The sequence below is a fragment of the Mandrillus leucophaeus genome, unplaced genomic scaffold, assembly GCF_000951045.1.
Source record: "Mandrillus leucophaeus isolate KB7577 unplaced genomic scaffold, Mleu.le_1.0 Scaffold432, whole genome shotgun sequence".
In the NCBI taxonomy this organism is placed as follows: Eukaryota; Metazoa; Chordata; class Mammalia; order Primates; family Cercopithecidae; genus Mandrillus; species Mandrillus leucophaeus.
In genome coordinates, this window is record NW_012104610.1 from 402,393 (window position 1) to 410,307 (window position 7,915).

The window sequence follows — 7,915 nt, forward strand, 5'->3', positions numbered from 1 at the left end:
CCTGCTGCAGTCCCAGCTGGGGCCTGGGTGTAGTATGTCAGTGACTCAGGCCTGGTACCCTTGCAGCAGCCCCCTGCTGGAGACGCAAGGTCAGAGCCACAGGAGCCTGAGCAAATTAGGAAGAAGCACCTTCGGGTCACCTGTGGCCCCAGTGCCTACCCCTCCAGAGGTGGGGCCTGTCATGCACTATGGGGCTGCCCTCGCTGGGCACTGCCTGGCCATCTCCTCCAAGACTAGGCCCTGGCCTGCAGGGGAGATAATGAACTGCTCAGAGATGGGTTTGGGACTCCCTGGGGAGGTGCCAGACACCACATTCCCGCCTCTCCCTAGAGCCTCATTACCACCCACTCTTCGGGGGCTCAGCAGGCGAACAGGCTGACTTCCCGTCCTTAGCCTCAGCCAGTGGGGCTGGGAAGAGTGGGTGGGGATGGGCCACGTGACCTCCGACTCAGACATCCAGCTCTGGGGAGCCCGGGGTCCAGTGGAAGACTTGGGGAGCTGGACTTCAGGTTCCCTCTCGCTGTCTCAGGAATTGGAGGTATATGGCAGGAGACTGGAACTGGTTCCCTGAGTCCTGCTGACCTGTTTCACAGGCTGGGGCCAAGCCCCTTGAGTCTCCCAGATCCACAGGTCGCTCTGGCCAGATCCACAGGTCGCTCTGGCCAGATCCACAGGTCGCTCTGGCCAGATCCACAGGTCGATGTCTGACCCTTCTGCCTCCAGCCAGGATAGGGCTAGTGGACCCCCTTATCCAAGTGCTCGGGGGCCAGAATCTGCTCCTGGATCCGACCTTGCACTGCCCAGCCGGCCCTGAGGCCCACCCGAGTGGGTGAGACTGGAGGCACCCCCTGCTCTGCTACGGCCACTGCCCCAGCTCAGGGCGCTGGCTGCAGTCCTGTGCTGGGCCACAAGGTGGCAGCCATGGACCACTCATCATTGCTGGAATCAACGCAGGGTCTGGAGGATGCCCTGATGGTGCTCCTGGAACAGGCCTTTCTCTGCTGGGGTGTGAAGCGGGACCCAGTTCTGTTTTAGACCCTCAGGCTGGTGACATTCTGAAAGGCAGCACCATACAGGAATGTGCTTTGGAGTCCTGGGCTCTGGGAACCAGGAAGAGGAGGGAACAGCCTTCTACCAAGTACCTGCTATGAATCGGCCCCTGTGCCTCCTGCACTGTCTGCTCTTGGCAAGGGCGAGCTAGGCCCAGAGAAGGGAGGCAGCTTTCCCAAGGTCACACCATGCTCGTGAAGCAGGCCTGAGGTCCATTCCCACTGCCCTACTTTGGTGGGGTCTGCCTCTTTGACTCCCCACCTGATTCCAACCCTTTTCTCCTCTTACAAATGGCCTGAGGCAGGGGGTCTGAACTGCCAGGAGTTAGTGATGGCTTAAAGTGCTTTCCCTCTGGTAGGGGGTAGGGGTGACATCCCAACAGGAGTCTCAGGGCCTCAACCAGAATGAAATATGCCGGTGACAATAGTGCTGGATGGGGTTAGGGGCAGGAGGCTCTGCTGGTCCTTGCCACAAGGATTCCTAAAAATGGGGCCTGTTGGGAACCTGGATGGTTTGCTCATTCACATATTATTTGAGGTCGGGTTGCTAGGGATGAGTTGAAGACCCCAGACCTGGACCTGCAGTGGGGCCAGGAGTAGCTCTTGGAAAGGGAGGGGTTTCCTGGACAAGGAGGTGCTCCTGAGCCAGCCTCGAAGACCTGAGGCCTTGCCAGATATGGTTGGAGTAGAGGTTAAAATACTGAAATACTGGGGGAGGAGGACAGGGCTTCAAGGACCAACCCGAATCCAGGCCTAGCCCCCGGGGAATACGGGGTGCCTGGCGAGAGAAGACCAAGGCACTTCAGAGCCTGGATGGTGAGGGCATTGCAGGTGGAGGGGAGGCCAAGGGCAGAGGGGAGAGGGGCAAGGAGGTGGGGTGGGATGTCTGCCTTTCTCCTGCCTCCTTCCAGCACAACCTTCCTACCCTGCAGAGTTCTGAGGAGTCCTGGGGCCTCTGGAGAAGGAAATCAGTGGGGCGGGGAAGGGCGGGAGCTGGGACTTCTTTCCTGGCCCGTGCTCTGGTGGCCTCCAAGCCGCCTGCCCATGGCCCGCTGTCTTAGAAAGCACGCATGTGGGTGCCAGTGCTCCTGTTCACAAGCTGTGTGACTTTGCCTGAATTACTTCGGTCTCTGATCCTCAATGTTGTCATCTGTACTTTGCGGGTATTGATAGTAGCTACCCCCTAGTGGTTTGGGGAATTAAATGAACTAGTAAGTGTGAAATGTCTAGCACTACCCCTTGCTAATCCCCTTCTTCCCAAATGTCTGAGAAGATATCATGGCATATTCTAGTCCCAATATATTTGCACTCAACAAGCACTTGTTGAACACCGACTGCATGCAGAGCTTTACTGAACACCAAGGGGGAGCAGATGAGTGAGTGGTGTGGAGGAAGGTGGAGACCTCCTGGTGGGGGATATTATCAGGAAAGACTGGAGGAGGTGAGTCTGGAAGGAGAGGCAGTTCTCCGCAGGTGGAGGAGAGGAAGTGGTCTGAGCACAAGACAAGGGGATGTGACCCTGCAGTGAGCGGCCTGCTGTGGCTGGGGCACAGTGCCCCATAGCACCCTAGGGCCTGTCCCCCATACCCCTGCCTCTGAGATATGAGATATGACCACATCCCAGTCCAGTGGGTTCCTTGGAATCATCCCCCATCAGAACAAGGAACGGTTCCTATTCTCTTAGCCAGCTCTGTGACCTAAGTGACCCTGACCCTGCTCTGGGGACCGTCTCTCACATAAGTGCAGTGGCCTGAACCTCCCAGCCCTTCCTCCAGTATGACACCTCCTTCAGGAAGCTCTTCTGGGTTGCTCTTCCATCCCTCTGTGCCTACTTAAGGTATGTGTATGTGCCCAGGTCACCACACCTAGTCAGGGATTTCCCTGGTCAGCCAGGGTTGGCCCAGCCATAGCATGTCCCTTCTCCCATACCACTTCCAGCCTATGGAAATTTCCATACTTTCTCTGCCCTGGTTACAGCTCCTACTGCTGTATTTATCACCCTGGAGACACAGTGGCACAGGCGCACACATGCCACACACACACACAGGCCTGCACACACGTGTCTGCACACCTCAGCCTGCTTCTCCAGATCTGTGAGTGCATGCTGCGCACACACACACACTCGGCACGTGGATGAACACACACACACACACACACACACGGCACGTGGATGAACACACACACACACACGGCACGTGGATGAACACCCACCCACACAGAGCTCTCTAGGAAAATTGCTCTCTCTCCCTCCTGCTCCTCCTCCTCCACCCTGTCCTCCCACCACTACCCACTTCCAAACGCTGAGACCAAAGAGATGGGCTGGACGGTGCCTCCCACCACTTGTCAGCCTGGGACGCCCTCCTCCCTTTTGACTGTGGCATGCCCTCCTCCCCCTGCCCGTCTGCCTCCCCAGCTCTCCCTGCCTCCCCATCACCCTGCCACCTCCCTGCGTTCCTGTGTATCTGCCCTCCACACAAGTCATTCTGAGGCCTCTTTGTTACTCTTTCAACTCTGAAGTAGAAACTGCTCCTCCCAGCTCTCCTGAGAGGCTCAGGATGGGGACCTCATAGGGCCGATGGAGGCATAGGGACAAGTGAAAGGGACCTCAGGTCCTGAATCTCCTCAGCTCCTGTCACCTTCAGTCCCTCCTGTTGGGTTAGGGGAGGGCTGTGTGCCTGGCACCATGGAGACCAGTGTCATGGCAACACAGTTCGGGTGGGCACAGCTTCCTCCTCCTGGGGGGTGGGGTCAAGAGGAGGAGGTGCCGAGGAAGTGGGCCTTGTGCTGGTGCCCACCACGGCTGCCTCCAGCTCACCATTCCCAGGACAGCCCACCTCCACCCGCCCAGCCAACTTTGCTTGCCACTGCAGCTTCCACTGCCACAAGTCACTGATCCCGTTTGGGAAATCCTCTCTCAAACACTAGCTCCAGAGCTGGGCGCCAGAGAGGGCAGGGGCTTGTCCCAGGTCACACAGCAAGTCTGGCCAAGCTCCTGACTCTCAGACTCGTTTTCTCCTCTGGTCTCCTACCTTCCACCCAGAAGGAGGGTACTGGGGGCAGAGGGGTCAGTCCAATCTCAGTTCCCACCACCATCTCCAGCCAGCCCTTAGAGTTGGCAGTGGGATTGAAGATGCAAGTGATAGTGCCGAGAAACCATCATGGGGCGCCCACCACCTGCTGTGCCAAGGCTTTGCATGTGTCATCCCATTTTATTCTAAGACCCAGGAGGAGGATGACTGGTAAGTGGAGTAGCTAGGACAGGAACACAGTTCCCTCTCAGATGGGGCAGGCGAGCCAAGGCTAGTGTGTATTGCTGTCTCCATCAGACGCTCTTTTAAAAGAATGGCAAAGCTTTTAATCCCATTTTTATTACTGGAAAGGGTGTAGGGGCAGGATCTGGGGCATAGCCTGGGTCTGGCCTTAGGATTTCTAGAAACCAGGTTATATTTTTCTAAGAAGATAGAGAACAGAGCCTTCCTAGTGTGGTTAGACCTAGGGAAGACCTTTCTTGCAGTGCAGCAGTGCAGACCAACTTGGAATCCCCAGGTCAGGCTGGAGTCTAGGGACAGAGGGCAGGAGACCCCTGCCTCCTGGGCCCAGCCTCAACTTGTCTCCCGACCTTCATGGAGTCACGTTGCAACTGCCTCCCTCCTGGCTTATGTAATAATTCAAATATAGCAGCTGCCTTCATCCCACAGAGTCACACCCCCTCCATCCCCCCTCAGGTGCGGGGAGTTATGGGGGAAGAGGTGGTTCAGGGCTGAGTGGGAGGTTCAGGGCCTCCTGGGAAGGAAGATCCTAGTGTGCTGGATTGGAGGGTGGTGGTGGTGAGGGGGCTGGTGCTGAGACCCCAAGAAGAGCAGAGCCTTCCCTAGAATATGAAGCCACAGGGGCCACTTCTGCCCTGACCCATCTCCGCTGAAATTCCACATTCCTGGGGGCCCTCCCCAGAGTCACAAGCTATACGCACAGCCTTCTTTTGTGGGCTGCTGTCCCAACTGGAGGAGGAAGGAGAGGTGGAAGAGTGTGAAGAGGCGGAAGTAGTCCAGTGGGGCAACGGCCACCGTCTTCGGTCCTAGGCTCGGCCTTGCCCTTCACTCACTAGGTTGCCTGGGCACCCCTCTGACCTCAGTTTTCCCATCTGCACAATGAGGGATTAGATTCACTGGCTGTAGCATCTCATGCTCCCTGATTTATAACCCTGGAGATGATCTCAACCTGAGGCTGAAGGCACTTTCAAGTGTCTGGCCCAGCCCCGTTCCATCTGACTTCCCTCTCCCTTTTCTCTGCCATCCCTCCTAGACCAGTGCAGCCACCTCCACCCGCAGGACAAGGGAGGCAGGAGAGGGCCCTGGACTCAGCTGGGGCTGGGCAGCCTCAGGCGGCCTCTCCCTTCCCTGAACTCGCCATCTGTTCCAGACCCCCAGCCCCCTGCCTAGCAGCCATGGGGAGGTCACTGCTCTCACCTGGGGTCACCCCTTCCTCACTGGACAGCTCTGACAGATATCCTGGAACCTGCAGTGGATCCTTCATGCCCCAACCTGAATCCCAAAGTCACCTTCCTGAGGTGTTGAAGAAGCTGCTCCACTTTAGAACTACTGTAGAGGCTGTGGTGGCCTTTCATTCCTTTATCAGCAGAAGCTTTGTCACTTGTGTGGTGGGGGCCATGCTTAGTATGAGAATGCAGAGACCCATGCCAGGCCCTTCCCAAGGACATGGTGCTCCTTCAGCCATTGTCATCAGAGCCACAGAGGGGAGCTTCCTGGCAGAGGAGGAGTAGGGAGAAGCTGTGGGATGGCTCCCTGAGCTCCCCACTCCACCCCTTCCCCATGCCTGGGCTCCCATTGCAAAGACCCAGATGTGGGCTTATTCTGTCCCCTAGCCACAGGGAGTCACCCAAGGGTGTTCAGACCAACCCTTCATGAAAGCCATGTTCCACCAATTACCAGCCTTTCCCTGGAGAGCTGAGGGTTGTCTCACACTGGGTAGCCTCAGCCTGCCCTGGGGTTGGGGGGTGCTCACAGAGCAGTAAGCGTCACTGCCTGCATCCCCACACACCTGTGGTCTCTTGTCTGCAAGACACACATGCCCCTCCATGCCCTTGAGCTGAGCTCTGTTGTGCACCACCCCATTTCCATCAGCCTCCTTTCTGACTTTCCTCCGCCAACATTTCCTGCTTGGGCCTGTTGGAGGCTGCCCAAAGGCTGTGGACTAGGGCCGAGGTAAATAGGACTTTGGCTTGTCTTTTGAGGAAACAGGATCCCGTAGAAGAAATGAGATGAGCCTGAGCGGGGGTTGGGGGGTGACAGCCGGTGGTGAGACAGCCGGTGGCAAGACATTAGGGAAGGGAAAGGCCACCAAGGGTCTCTAGCCCAGAACCCAGTGCCCCCTCCTGCCTACCTGTCCTTGTGGATGGGAGGCAGCGTGTGTGCTGACTGGCCGAGCAATGGTGGGCCAGGATTTGGGATGGACAGAGAAAAGGAAGAGGGGGGGGGAAGTCTGCCTGGGACGAGAAACACTGTACAAAGTCGAGGAGAAACCAGTGTGTGCTTAGGGACCAGACCTGGCCCCACCTGGAGCAGAGGGTGGTGAAGTCAGTCAGGGCTGGATCACAAGAGACCTCAAATGCCAGGCTGAGGAGCTTGGCCTTGATCAGGAGGGCACTGGGGAGCCCTGCAAAGGTTTTGAGAGGGAATTCCATTACCAGATAGATGTCTTGAGGCCAGCCTGGCCAACATGGTGAAACCCTGTCTCTACTAAAAAAAATACAAAAATTAGCTGCTCCTAGGTGCAAGGCGGAGGTGGAGTAGAGAGGTTGACCTGGGATAGGGGCTGGAGCATGACCAGGAGAGGGGGAAGGAAGCAGGGGATGGGGATAGAGGTAGTGGACGGATGTGAGACAATCTGCTGTCCTTTGGGACAGACGATACAGGAAGTGTAGGAGAGGAATGGGGCAAGGTGACTTTGAAGTGTCCAGCTCGGAGATTAGAAGTTTGCTAATGCCTTTGGGAGGCCGAGGCAGGCAGATCACGAGGTCAGGAGTTCAAGACCAGCCTGGCCAATATGGTGAAACCCCGTCTCTACTAAAAATACAAAAATTAGCCGGGTGTGGTGCGGGTGCCTGTAGTCCCAGCTACTTAGGAGGCTGAGGCAGGAGAATTGCTTGAACCCGGAAGGCAGAGGTTGCAGTGAGCCCACATCATGCCACTGCACTCCGGCCTGGGTGACAGAGTGAGAATCCATCTCAAAAACAAAACAAAACAAAAACCCAAAAAACAAAAAAACTAAGAAGTTTGTTGATGTCTTTAATAGGGAAAAAAGGTGTATTGGATGTTCAGTATTTGAATATGAGGGACCTACGGGTTGTTCCCAGAGGAGATGTCCAAGAGGCAGTCTGGACACCTGGAGCTCCAGGGAGAGGGATGGGCGGCAGGGGACACCCGGAGTTGTTGGTATGCTGGGAGAAGGCTGCATGCTCCGTGGGAGTGGGGTGGAGAATGAGGACAGGACCGCCGTCCTGCGAGGAGCATCCATATTGAGGGGGCGAGGATAGGGTGCACCAGTGAGGGAGACAGAGGAGGGGCCGTCTGGAAGGTGGGAGGGAAACAGCCGCACAGGACGGGGCGGAGGCGGGCGCTGAGAAGAAGCCTCCTTCTTCGATAAAGAGGTAGCTGAAGCCTGTGGAGCCTGCAGTCCTCTCAACGCTATGGGGGCAGCGCGGAGGCCGGATTCCAGAACTGCATCCTCCCATCGCTTTGGGCAGCCACCTTGCCTCCCAGGAGCATCCTTCCTCCTATCCCACCTCCAGTTCCCCAGCTAACAAAAAACGGTGTATCTTGACCCCCGGCGGGGCGGCGGGGCGGCGG